At 54.4% G+C, this 12,500-nt stretch overlaps 3 non-coding genes across 3 annotated transcripts; 1 reads left to right on the top strand and 2 right to left on the bottom strand.

Moving 5' to 3' along the window:
- Positions 1-580: 580 nt before the first annotated feature.
- On the bottom strand, positions 581-733 carry LOC140214702 (5.8S ribosomal RNA). Its single transcript, XR_011891635.1, has one exon. It is a non-coding gene; the product is annotated as a 5.8S ribosomal RNA (ribosomal RNA).
- A 1,574-nt stretch (positions 734-2,307) lies between these two features.
- Positions 2,308-4,122, bottom strand: LOC140214697 (small subunit ribosomal RNA). Its single transcript, XR_011891631.1, has one exon. It is a non-coding gene; the product is annotated as a small subunit ribosomal RNA (ribosomal RNA).
- A 4,815-nt stretch (positions 4,123-8,937) lies between these two features.
- On the top strand, positions 8,938-9,129 carry LOC140214704 (U2 spliceosomal RNA). The gene has a single exon (XR_011891637.1). It is a non-coding gene; the product is annotated as a U2 spliceosomal RNA (small nuclear RNA).
- The last annotated feature ends 3,371 nt before the right edge of the window (positions 9,130-12,500 follow it).

Genomic DNA, 12,500 nt, shown 5'->3' with positions numbered 1-12,500 from the left:
CAGACGGCGCTGTCGCGTCGAACCGCTTTCGGGGGCCACCCTTCTCCTCCCCGCTCCTCGCAAGAATCTGCCGATTCCCATTCCTGCGACGAAGCCCGGAAGGGCGCCCACACAGCTGCGGTGACGTGAACGAGCGACCAGCTCTGGAGCTCGACGTACTTCGAAGGCAAACAGCGCAAATTGCGATCGCGCTGGCTTTGCGCACGGCGCGGGAATCGGCCGGCGTTTCATTCCCACGTTTTCCGTGCACGCAAGCGTGCGCTTCCGACTCTCTCGCAAACGTGCGCGCTACATGGCAACAGACGTTCGCGCCTCGTGCTTGGACCGCTCTTTCCCTGCAGGTATCCGACTCCATCCTGCGGCGGTCTTACTAGAGGCGCGCACTCGTCACGCTGCAGTAGTATTGCCTCGTTTCCGTCTTTTCGAAGAATTGGCACAACGGTTTGCCACCGTCTCCCTCTCGTGAGGCCGCTGGCGCGTGGCTTTAGCGCTCAACGTACTGTCCATGATGCCGACGCGGTCAAAACGAGTCGACGGACGCACGTTCCCTGTGCGCCGAAGTCTCTCTTGATATGTGATCCGACCCTCAGACAGACGAAGCCAAGGGAAGACCCAAGGCCGCAATGTGCGTTCAAAGAATCAGTGCTCAGTGTGTCCTGCAATTCACACCAAGTCTCGCAGCTGGCTGCGTTCTTCATCGACCCGAGAACCGAGTGATCCACCGCTTAGAGTCGTGAAAAATAGTTTGTTCAATTCAGTACAGTACAACCAGGGTTTTAGGCACGTGGCGTCTCCCTGTGTGTGGTTTCGAAGAGCGCCTTTCGGCGTGCGCTCCTCCAGTCTCGCTCTTTCGGCGGCCGCGTCTCAGCAGCTGAAAGCCTAATGGCACTCCACTCCTGCTACTCGCGCGTGTGTTTTGCGCCCACGCCTTCCTCGCTTGCCCTCGAGGCACCTTATGCCGTTTGCGCGCACTCGAAGCCGGTTTTACCTGCCAACCATCCACCGGACCCGTGTGTCTCGTGTGCACGTTCACATCGCTCCACTAAAAATTGCAAAGAGCGACAGAGCCATGATTAGGGCTAAGCCGCTGTGGAGTCTTTAACGGCTACACGGCCACGGGCAGGGCTTCACCCCCATCGACGTGCTTCGCTTCAGTCAGCAGTAGGTTCATAGAAGGGCCTCAAACACACACACACTTTCGCATCGGCAGATCGCCGCAGCATAACCGCTGTTGATCCAACAGCCTACTTGAGACGAAAGACAAGAGCCCGGCGCGCGTACTCGCGCAGCTCTCCAAAACCACTCGGCCAGTGCCAGGGACGGCTCCCTGCGCCGGCGCCACAACAAGTCTACTTGAGGCGGAAGACGAAGCCAGCAAGGGCCTGGCCGCAAGTGCGTTCGAAACCGGGACTACAGTCCCTCGTCTGTCCGTACTTCCTCTTTCGACGTGCGGCGCCTTCCCAAAGCGCACAAGTCCGCTAACCGCAGAACGCTTCCGACGTAGCAAAGCCGCGTTTCCTTCGGTACTTCGCAGCAACGCCGCCTTTCCCTCGGCGGCGGGCGAATAGCCTGCAGACGTCGTCGCATTAAACCGCGATCTCGACACCTCGCGCGTCACGAGCAGGAGCCGACCGGCAGCCTCCGGCCCTTTCGGACTCGGTGGCATTTGCCGCGGAGGACGGGAGAGCACTTTAGGCCACGGTTCCTTCCGTACTTGGCAGCCGCACCCTCATACCGACAGTTCCATGACCGACCGAGCGCCACACCGTTCCTTTAGTACTTGGGTGGCAACAAAGTCGGGTCGTTACTCCATACTCGCCGCAGGAAGCGACCGGCAGCCGCCAGCCTTTTCAGACTCGGCAGCGTTTGCCGCGGAGGACGGGAGAGCGCTCGCACCACGGTTCCGTGTGTGTACTAAGCGGCAGCGGCATTAGCTCTCGACCGTCAGTTCCTTGACCGACCGCACGCTTCGCCGTTCCCCTCGTACTGGGCAAAGCAGCAGGTCGGGTCGTCTTACTCCCATTCCGCGCAAGAGCGCCAAAGCGGACAGAAAGCCCACCCAGTGTGCGTTACGCCGTTTCTACCCGCGGGCGCGGCCAAGCCAACCGTCCAAGGTTGCAGCCGGCGTCCACTGGGCGCAACAAATTTGGCACGGGGCGCCCCTCAAAATTCAGGCAGTCCCCGGCATGTTCGGGTATAGCCGTCCCCGCGTCCAAGCGGGGCCAGCGGCGGAAAGCGTCGGGCGCAGCGAGCTGCTTCACCCACACGGGGTAGAAACAATGGCGCTCGCCACCCTTCACAATCCGGTAATGATCCTTCCGCAGGTTCACCTACGGAAACCTTGTTACGACTTTTACTTCCTCTAAATGATCAAGTTTGGTCATCTTTCCAACAGACCGGCGCAACCGAAAGGCCGCGCCGGACATCGGTCCGAAGACCTCACTAAATCATTCAATCGGTAGTAGCGACGGGCGGTGTGTACAAAGGGCAGGGACGTAATCAACGCGAGCTTATGACTCGCGCTTACTGGGAATTCCTCGTTCAAGGGGAACAATTGCAAGCCCCTATCCCAATCACGAAAGAAGTTCCACGGGTTACCCAGTCCTTTCAGACAGGGATAAAGACACGCTGCTTCCTTCAGTGTAGCGCGCGTGCGGCCCCGGACATCTAAGGGCATCACAGACCTGTTATTGCTCTGTTTCGTGCGGCTAGGAGCCGCTTGTCCCTCTAAGAAGGTTGTAAGGTGCTGGGAACCCCGCACCTATTTAATAGGCTAGAGTCTCGTTCGTTATCGGAATTAACCAGACAAATCGCTCCACCAACTAAGAACGGCCATGCACCACCATCCACCGAATCAAGAAAGAGCTCTCAATCTGTCAATCCTCCCAGTGTCCGGGCCGGGTAAGTTTTCCCGTGTTGAGTCAAATTAAGCCGCAGGCTCCACTCCTGGTGGTGCCCTTCCGTCAATTCCTTTAAGTTTCAGCTTTGCAACCATACTTCCCCCGGAACCCAAACACTTTGGTTTCCCGGAAGCTGCCCGCCGAGTCATTTGAGTAACTCAGGCGGATCGCTGGTTGGCATCGTTTATGGTCAGAACTAGGGCGGTATCTGATCGCCTTCGAACCTCTGACTTTCGTTCTTGATCAAAGAAAACATTCTTGGCAAATGCTTTCGCAGTAGTTCGTCTTGCGACGGTCCAAGAATTTCACCTCTAGCGCCGCAATACGAATGCCCCCGTCTGTCCCTCTTAATCATTACCTCGTATTCCAAAAACCAACAGAACAGAAACGAGGTCTTGTTCTATTATTCCATGCAAGTTTATTCAGGCGACTCGCCTGCGTTGAGCACTCTAATTTTTTCAAAGTAAAAGCACCGGCCTTCTCGAGGCACACAATGAAGTGCACCAAGAAAGGACCGGCATGATGTTCAGTCCGAGCCGTCGCATCGGGTAGATGCACTACTCGTCTGGAACTGAGATCCAACTACGAGCTTTTTAACCGCAGCAGCTTTAGTATACGCTATTGGAGCTGGAATTACCGCGGCTGCTGGCACCAGACTTGCCCTCCAATTGATCCTCGTTAAAGGATTTAGAGTGTACTCATTTCAATTACGGGGCCTCAAAAGAGTCCCGTATTGTTATTTTTCGTCACTACCTCCCCGTGCCGGGAGTGGGTAATTTGCGCGCCTGCTGCCTTCCTTGGATGTGGTAGCCGTTTCTCAGGCTCCCTCTCCGGAATCGAACCCTGATTCTCCGTTACCCGTAACAACCATGGTAAGCAAGTAACCTACCATCGAAAGTTGATAAGGCAGACACTTGAAAGAAACGTCGCCGGCTCGTGGCCATGCGATCAGCACAAAGTTATCCAGAGTCACCACACAATACGGGCCGAAACCCGATCGATCTTGGTCTAATAAAAGCACCCGTCGCCCAAAGGGCTTCAGGCTCACTGCATGTATTAGCTCTAGAATTGCCACAGTTATCCAAGTAGGAAGAAACGATCTAAGGAACCATAACTGATTTAATGAGCCATTCGCGGTTTCGCCTTATTTCGGCATGTACTTAGACATGCATGGCTTAATCTTTGAGACAAGCATATGATTACTGGCAGGATCAACCAGGTAATCGTTCAACTGCGCGTCCAGCCTTTCAAGCAGGCCGGACGCCGTTTTTGCGATGCCGAGGCCACCTTCAGGCGCCCCAACACGCTTCGTTCTCGCAAAGGGTAGCACTTTGCACAGTCCGAGACGACGGCGTTCGAGCTCGCTACGGCGCCCTCCCCGCAGGGCCGGGTATCGCCACGCGGCAAGAAGCACGCAACATTCTCGATAGACCGGTTGTGTCGACTCGATCGCGGCTTGCGGTTTCTCTCGAGCCCGCAGCACTGGTGGACCGACCGACACTTGCAACGTAGCCGAGACGGCAAAGCCGCTAGGCGACGGGTCACGCCCGCGCCTTCGGCGCTTTCGTATTTGATTCGTCCGAGGACGATGCGGAACACACTTCGATATCGTGGAAAAAGCGTCGTCCGACAACCAGCCCCTAACGCATCAAGCGGATGAGGCTGCAGACGTCAGCTGTGGGATCCACGGGAGCGATACCGGGGACACGCTTGACGGGCACGAAGCCCGCCGCATATCAAACACCCAGGTCGCTTTGGGGGCGACTGCTCTCTGGGACCCCCATATAATAGCAGCGATAAGTACCCAGACCTCCATGGGGCCGTACTCGTGCCACTTTCGACGAGCGTTTGGCGAAAATCGTGCCGCCTCGTAACGCCGCGAGCAAGATTGAAAGCTTACGTCGGCAGCACAATGCCGAAGTCGTGAAAGCGCAGCGCGTCTACCGAATGCGCGAACGGCAATTTCTCGCTAATGGCCAGTACGGTTTCCTGCACAATTGCCTTTCTGTCGCCCTACGGGGCCCCCGGCCGATCGATTCGAGGCACGCTAGCACGGCCCCTTCGCCATTTCCGAGCACGAGTGCGAACAGTGCGGGCGGCGTGCTCGACGCCCCGGCTGACGTCGTTTCGGACTTTGTCTCTTCGCGTGCTCGCGGCAACGCCGCGGCCAACGACGACGTCTGCGCGGTTCTTTGCCGGTTCCCGGCGTGCTATAGTGCAGCCCTCTGCAGGGTGACACCGGCTCCGTCGTGGCCGTGCGGCGGCTTGTACGCAAAAGTTGCGTCAAAGGCGTCGCGCTCGCGCCGCCCCGGCACACGCGGTTTCGGACTTTGTCTCTTCCAGCGCTCGCGTAGTCGTGGGCACGATTGTCGACTTCGGAACGGTGCGCGGACACCGCCACGAGCACGCGCAAGACGAAAATCGCACTACGGTACAATGTCGGCCGGGGCCCTACGGCCCCTTACAGTAGCAGCGATAAGTGCCCAGACCTCCATGGGGCCGTACTCGTGCGACGCGGCGGCGTACTGCGCCGAGCCGAGCGCCAATATTTGGCTTTTGCAGGGCGGATTCGAGCTCTGGCGATTGCCGCGGTACCGCCGCTCACCGATTCAAGGCACGCTAGCGCGGCCCCTTCGCCATTTCCGAGCACGCGTGCGAACAGTGCGGGCGGCGTGCTCGACGCCCCGGCTGACGTCGTTTCGGACTTTGTCTCTTCGCGTGCTCGCGGCAACGCCGCGGCCAACGACGACGTCTGCGCGGTTCTTTGCCGGTTCCCGGCGTGCTATAGTGCAGCCCTCTGCAGGGTGACACCGGCTCCGTCGTGGCCGTGCGGCGGCTTGTACGCAAAAGTTGCGTCAAAGGCGTCGCGCTCGCGCCGCCCCGGCACACGCGGTTTCGGACTTTGTCTCTTCCAGCGCTCGCGTAGTCGTGGGCACGATTGTCGACGTCGGAACGGTGCGCGGACTACGCCACGAGCACGCGCAAGCCGAAAATCGCACTACGGTACAATGTCGGCCGGGGCCGTACGGCCCCTTACAGTAGCAGCGATAAGTGCCCAGACCTCCATGGGGCCGTACTCGTGCGACGCGGCCGCGTACTGCGCCGAGCCGAGCGCCAATATTTGGCTTTTGCAGGGCGGATTCGAGCTCTGGCGATCGCCGCGGTACCGCCGCTCACCGATTCAAGGCACGCTAGCGCGGCCCCTTCGCCATTTCCGAGCACGCGTCGCGAACAGTGCGGGCGGCGTGCTCGACGCCCCGGCTGACGTCGTTTCGGACTTTGTCTCTTCGCGTGCTCGCGGCAACGCCGCGGCCAACGACGACGTCTGCGCGGTTCTTTGCCGGTTCCCGGCGTGCTATAGTGCAGCCCTCTGCAGGGTGACACCGGCTCCGTCGTGGCCGTGCGGCGGCTTGTACGCAAAAGTTGCGTCAAAGGCGTCGCGCTCGCGCCGCCCCGGCACACGCGGTTTCGGACTTTGTCTCTTCCAGCGCTCGCAACCATGTCGGGGCCGACGCCGACGACTGCGTGGTGTTTCAACGATTGCCGGCGTGACACAATGCAGCTGCGTGCGGGATGCCAGCGATTCCGTCGTGTCCGTGCGGCGGCTTGTACGCAAAAGTTGCGTCAAAGGCGTCGCGCTCGCGCCGCCCCGGCACACGCGGTTTCGGACTTTGTCTCTTCCAGCGCTCGCGTAGTCGTGGGCACGATTGTCGACGTCGGAACGGTGCGCGGACTACGCCACGAGCACGCGCAAGCCGAAAATCGCACTACGGTACAATGTCGGCCGGGGCCGTACGGCCCCTTACAGTAGCAGCGATAAGTGCCCAGACCTCCATGGGGCCGTACTCGTGCGACGCGGCGGCGTACTGCGCCGAGCCGAGCGCCAATATTTGGCTTTTGCAGGGCGGATTCGAGCTCTGGCGATCGCCGCGGTACCGCCGCTCACCGATTCAAGGCACGCTAGCGCGGCCCCTTCGCCATTTCCGAGCACGCGTGCGAACAGTGCGGGCGGCGTGCTCGACGCCCCGGCTGACGTCGTTTCGGACTTTGTCTCTTCGCGTGCTCGCGGCAACGCCGCGGCCAACGACGACGTCTGCGCGGTTCTTTGCCGGTTCCCGGCGTGCTATAGTGCAGCCCTCTGCAGGGTGACACCGGCTCCGTCGTGGCCGTGCGGCGGCTTGTACGCAAAAGTTGCGTCAAAGGCGTCGCGCTCGCGCCGCCCCGGCACACGCGGTTTCGGACTTTGTCTCTTCCAGCGCTCGCAACCATGTCGGGGCCGACGCCGACGACTGCGTGGTGTTTCAACGATTGCCGGCGTGACACAATGCAGCTGCGTGCGGGATGCCAGCGATTCCGTCGTGGCGGTGCGGCGGCTTGTACGCAAAAGTTGCGTCAAAGGCGTCGCGCTCGCACCGCCCCGGCACACGTGGTTTCGGACTTTGTCTCTTCGAGCGCTCGCAGCGATGTCGAGGCGATCGCTTACGTCTGCACGGTTTCCGGTGTGCTACAATGCAGCAGTCTGCCGCACTACACCTCTTGGTTGCCGAGGCCAGCACGGCAATTTACTGAAGCGAGCGCATTGCGCCCAGGCGGCAGCGGACTTTGTGCTTTCGGGAGTGCTCTTGCTGTAAAATTTGAACGGCTGCAGCTGCGCGAAGCAAGTGTACCTATTTTCACTCTCTCTCTGTCTGCCTTTGAGGCGACTGTAATTTCACTTTAAACGCAACTGGAGGCGGGAGCAACCTGATGAGAGTAGGTGGACTTCGGTACATGTTGTAATTTAGAAATTGCTTTCAAGCTTTGAGGACATACACCTTCGCGCCATCTGCTTTCCCCGTCTCTTTGGCACTTTATAGTATGTGCTGCATGCTCTGCATTCCAAAGAAACACGCCTGTGTCTCTCCCTCTCTCACGTTCTTCTTCTTTTTGTAGCTGCTGTTGTAGAAGATGCTATGCTCTTTAATCGCTGTAACATAGAGTGCTTGCACAAGCCAACAACTGTTGCGCGTTTTTTTTTTTTTTTTTTCTCTTCCCAAGACGTTTCTGCCATTATTCACTAACTCTCGTTCTTAGTATGCAATGGAGCGTTAGCTCGCGCCATCTACCTTTCTTTCTGTATTGCAAAGTCCGCAGGTTTTCCTAGTTCCGTACACAGATGGCGCTAATGCGTTTTGGCGCCAGGTTCGAACGACCTCGCTGTACTCGTGTTTCCCATTTGAATGTTTCAAAGGGGTTTGCGACAGGGGGTGGTTCTTGTGCAAGGCTGAGCTTTCCAGCTGCGTTTAAGCTATGCTAGCATGTGTGCGTATATATATATATATATATATATAAATACACAAACACACACACACACACACACACACACACATGCATATATACATACACACACACGGTAATGGTAAAGATGATGAGGTAGCACTTTTTTTTTTTTTTTTACAATGCCTGTGTTTCAGATGGCGATCTTTCTCCCCTCTATGTTTCCGGTGGGAAGGAGTGTGCAGCGTTTTCTATATTTATTTTGTCATTCACTTCTATGTTGCTCGTCTTCGTACATGGGGCATGCTACCTAATTCTACCGGTCGATTCGACACGTTGCGATCCGTCCCGGCCTGTGCCGTATCAAAATTTTCAGTGGGCCTTGCGGTAAATAAAAAGAAATGAAGGAAATGCGCGTAGTATATTACAATTGCACACGGGCTTGAAACGAAGCCCTCAAGGAAGGTCACCTTGAGCGGTCGCATTCAGACGGAAGTAAGCATTCCCCTGGCGCGTTTTTTTCCGCTCGCCTGTTCCGTTTTCTACGAGGTTGCCTTGGTTGGTTTCGCGTTACAAGCAAGCTTGCACTCGGGTCTCGTTTCTACGCGACAGCGTTTCGTTAACAGCGAAAGACTGAGGCGTTGCGAGTTCATCCGTGAGATAGGGAGCGTTGAGTCTGTACACAGGCTGAATTTTATAATATTGCCCACGCTGTTGCTGAGGTTACCCATGTCGGCAGGGCGCCCACAAGGCAGTAGTACAATGAAGTGAAGTGAAGGACATCGCTTCTCGGCCTTTTGGCTAAGATCAAAGTGTAGTATCTGTTCTTATCAGCTTAATATCTGATACGGGTTCTATATGGACCCACGATATTAAACCTATTTTTGGAAGTTGGCGGAGTGCTTGAAGCCTGCTTCACCTCCGCCGCAGGTCGGCCCGGTATTGCACTACCTCCGGGATCGGCCCCGCTCACTTAGGTGAGACTTCATTCAATCAAAATGAAGAGCACAAGCTCAACGCGAGCAGTGACTTGACACGCACCATTCCTATACTACACGCAACGATGCCGGTTCGCGGACCACGAGAGTAATTAAACTGCCACTCCATCTGTGTGTAGCGTCGCACTTGTTGCGTCGCAAATGGGACAGCCGCTCCAGCAAATTTCTAGTTATGGGCTTCGAGAAAAATTAATGAAAGCAAAAGAAAGAACCAGAATTCCTATTTGTCCGATGTCTCTGAATGATTGTCTCCTGTAAAGAGCCACTTGGGGGGATGGGGGGTAGGATTAGCCGTGGGGTTCGCAATCAATATGAATCCCACTCAAAGCCAACACTGGATTTTGGAGTTCACTATCGCTTGGATCCGTAAACCACCGCGGCCACGCAAGCTCGCCCTGCCGCCGAAATCCGCTGCCCAAGTGGAAGAAAGATTCCCTATGAAAGAAAAATAGAGTGCCCGATTTCTGGCAACTACTGTGCAGCCTTTGTGTACACATTTTCGCAGCAGTGGGACCGAGCGCCTCGAAAACAAACTTGTCGTATGCCCAAATGTGGCGAAATATATTCAAGGGTTAAAAGGTGCCTCATCTTTCTAACCTGTATGTTACGAAGACCTGTTGCTACCTTTTCATCATGAACATCATCATCATCATCATCCTGGCTACGCCCACTGCAGGGCAAAGGCATCTGCCATGATCCTCCAAGTACCCCGGTCAGGTGCCGATTGTCGCCATGTAGTCCCTAATCTAATCTGCCCTCCTAACTTTCTGCCACCCCCTGCTACGCTTCCCTCCTCTTGGAATTCAGTCTGTAACCCTTAATGGCCACCGGTTATCTTCCCCCCAGATTGCATGCCCTGCGCATGCCCATTTGTTTTTCCTGGTTTAAACTTTGGTGTCATTAACGAGCGTTTCTTCTCGCACACCCCAATCTGCTCTATTCCGATCCCCCCGTGACGCCACACCCATCATCCTTCTTTCCAGAGCCCGTTGCGTCGCCCTCAGTTACCCTTCGGTAATCCTCAAAGCTTTTTGTTGGGGCACTCGTGGCATCTTTCTCGTTTAATGAAGTCAAATTTTTTTCAGTTTTGGGGGAAAACTCAATGAGCTAGGCGCGATTGTGTCCCTGGCGCCGCTCTCAACAAGATGGCGGCGCCCATGCTTTTTGCCTGCAGGTTCGGCCCTACGCAGAACACGCCTGCCGGGCAGTGTAGCCACGTTGAAGGGGCAAAGCGTAGTGCAGTGAAGCGCTTGCTCGGGCGAAAAACGCAAATATGAGCCAAACAGGAATTTCCATTATTGGAAATTCCAGTTCAGTTTGCGCATTGCGTTCGCCTAAGGTAAAGAACACAAATGCGAGTGCCACAGCAGTCAAGTCAAAGCTTAGGATTGCGTATCATTTTTTTTTTTTTTTTTCTTTTCGTGCCTTTTACTCCTGGCCTGCGTGGCCCTAGCGCGCATGCACACGAAAGTAATGAAATGCTGAAAACACGAAATAATGCGGTGCGGCTGTATCATATCTATTTTGTGCGCTTTGTTCTTTGTGGACTACAGCGGTGTGCGTCATGAGAAAGTTTCGGTGCCCTTCTTGGGTGACCAGTGAAGCTATATTTAAAACCACATTGATTTGTACGGTTATTGCTACAAACTGCGTGTGGGTGTTTTTCTTTTTCGCTGCCAACGATGGGTTATCGCAACCGCGATCGGTTCTGCTGCTACGCTAGACGCGTGCTTGCCAACGGTTGGCTCTATACGCGACCCGCGACGCGTGGTCGGCACATTCAAGCAGTCAATTGCAAACCGTTCCAAGAAAAAGGATGTACTCCACTTGCCACCTAGTTCGACGATTGTACTTTCTGACCCTCGAGGAAGCGCCGCCTTCCCACGTTTTCTATAATACGATAAGATTCAGAGCGACCGCGACCACTTGTCTTTGTCAATATCTCGGAAACGCTTTCTTTGTTTTCTTTTTTTTTTTTTAAATCCAGATACTCAGACGCGCCCGTGTTCACGCGCACTTGTTCTCTCCGATAAGCAGGGAAGCTCGGTTGGGGTGGTGTCGGGCCTTGCGCATGCGCTGCTGAGCTCGTCGCTTCGCCGGCCGGTCGATGCTGGCGCGGTACTGGTAATGAACTTCGACGTGCATGGTGAAACGTCACTTTGTATTGCCACTGTAGACTAGCAATGCAATGTGTTTGCGAGCGATTGGATAAATGAGAAAGCGTGCACTGTCTACAGTTCATGCCCCTCTAGAGTAGTGGAAATGTTGCTCCAAGTGTTAGGTTTGTAATTTGCGCCTACGAACATGAACTAAACAAAGAAAATGGTCTGCAGCCGCCTTCGCTTCATAAAATTCCCGTACGAAGAAATTTCCGTGCGCGAATGAGAGAGCAAAAGAGAGAAACCATGTTAAGAAGAATGGCTGCCTTTTACGTGATCTCGCGCATGAAACCAGACGATAGATTAATTTTAGCCGTTCATTTTGATTTGCCGAATGTAAACCGGAACACTTTCTCCACGCGGTCTTCAGATTTGAATGGCAATCAATCACATCCTTTCTTTTTTTTTTTTTTTTCTGTTTCTTTCTATCTGGAACCGAAAGAATTCAGAACGCCATTTCAATCTTAGATTCGATTAGATATCGCGACTGGTATGCTGAAATATCACGCCTTATCTGGTGTTAACCTTCTTGATCACGGCAATAAAAAATCGCCAGTTCCCGAACTTTAATCGCGCCGAAGATGAACCGATATGCTGGATTCTTATTGTCATGATTTTATAGAAAGCGCTGGTTCTATGGCTAGCTTTGAGGAAAAGAAAAACATCGTTCAGGAATGTATAACTCTAAACAACTAAAAAAAAAAATCTGCCGGCAATTGGTACTACAACGAGAGTACTGAGAATACTGGAAAAGATGAAATCCAATCATGCTGAACTGAACTGAGATTATTTCATCAAGACATGCCCCGAAAAACGTGGCCACTTTCAATGATAATTTCAAATGTGATTTCTTTCTTTTTTTTTTTTCTTTTTTTTTTTTTTTACGACGGATAATAATTATCTTTCCAATGGCGGATGTGAAAATTTCAGAGCACGTCATTTTCGAAATCCCAAGGCCCCGGACGCATTCTCTCTTCTTTAAGTATTTTGGTGGTGCACACGGAGGAAAATTTCGCGCACGTAATTTATAAACTAGTAGTTGATTTTCTAGAAGAACACAAAGTGCTGACAAACGGCCAACCAGGACACAATTAAATTGGTATTACGCACGGTTTCGAAGCCGCGGTAACAAAAGGGTAACAAAGGGACGTTCATTTCGTGGTGTCGATTTCACGTCTCTCACAATA

The sequence above is a fragment of the Dermacentor andersoni genome, unplaced genomic scaffold (genome assembly GCF_023375885.2).
Source record: "Dermacentor andersoni unplaced genomic scaffold, qqDerAnde1_hic_scaffold ctg00000581.1, whole genome shotgun sequence".
Classification (NCBI taxonomy): domain Eukaryota; kingdom Metazoa; phylum Arthropoda; class Arachnida; order Ixodida; family Ixodidae; genus Dermacentor; species Dermacentor andersoni.
Note: the sequence above shows the minus strand (reverse complement) of the source record. Positions and strands in the feature narration are given on the sequence as shown.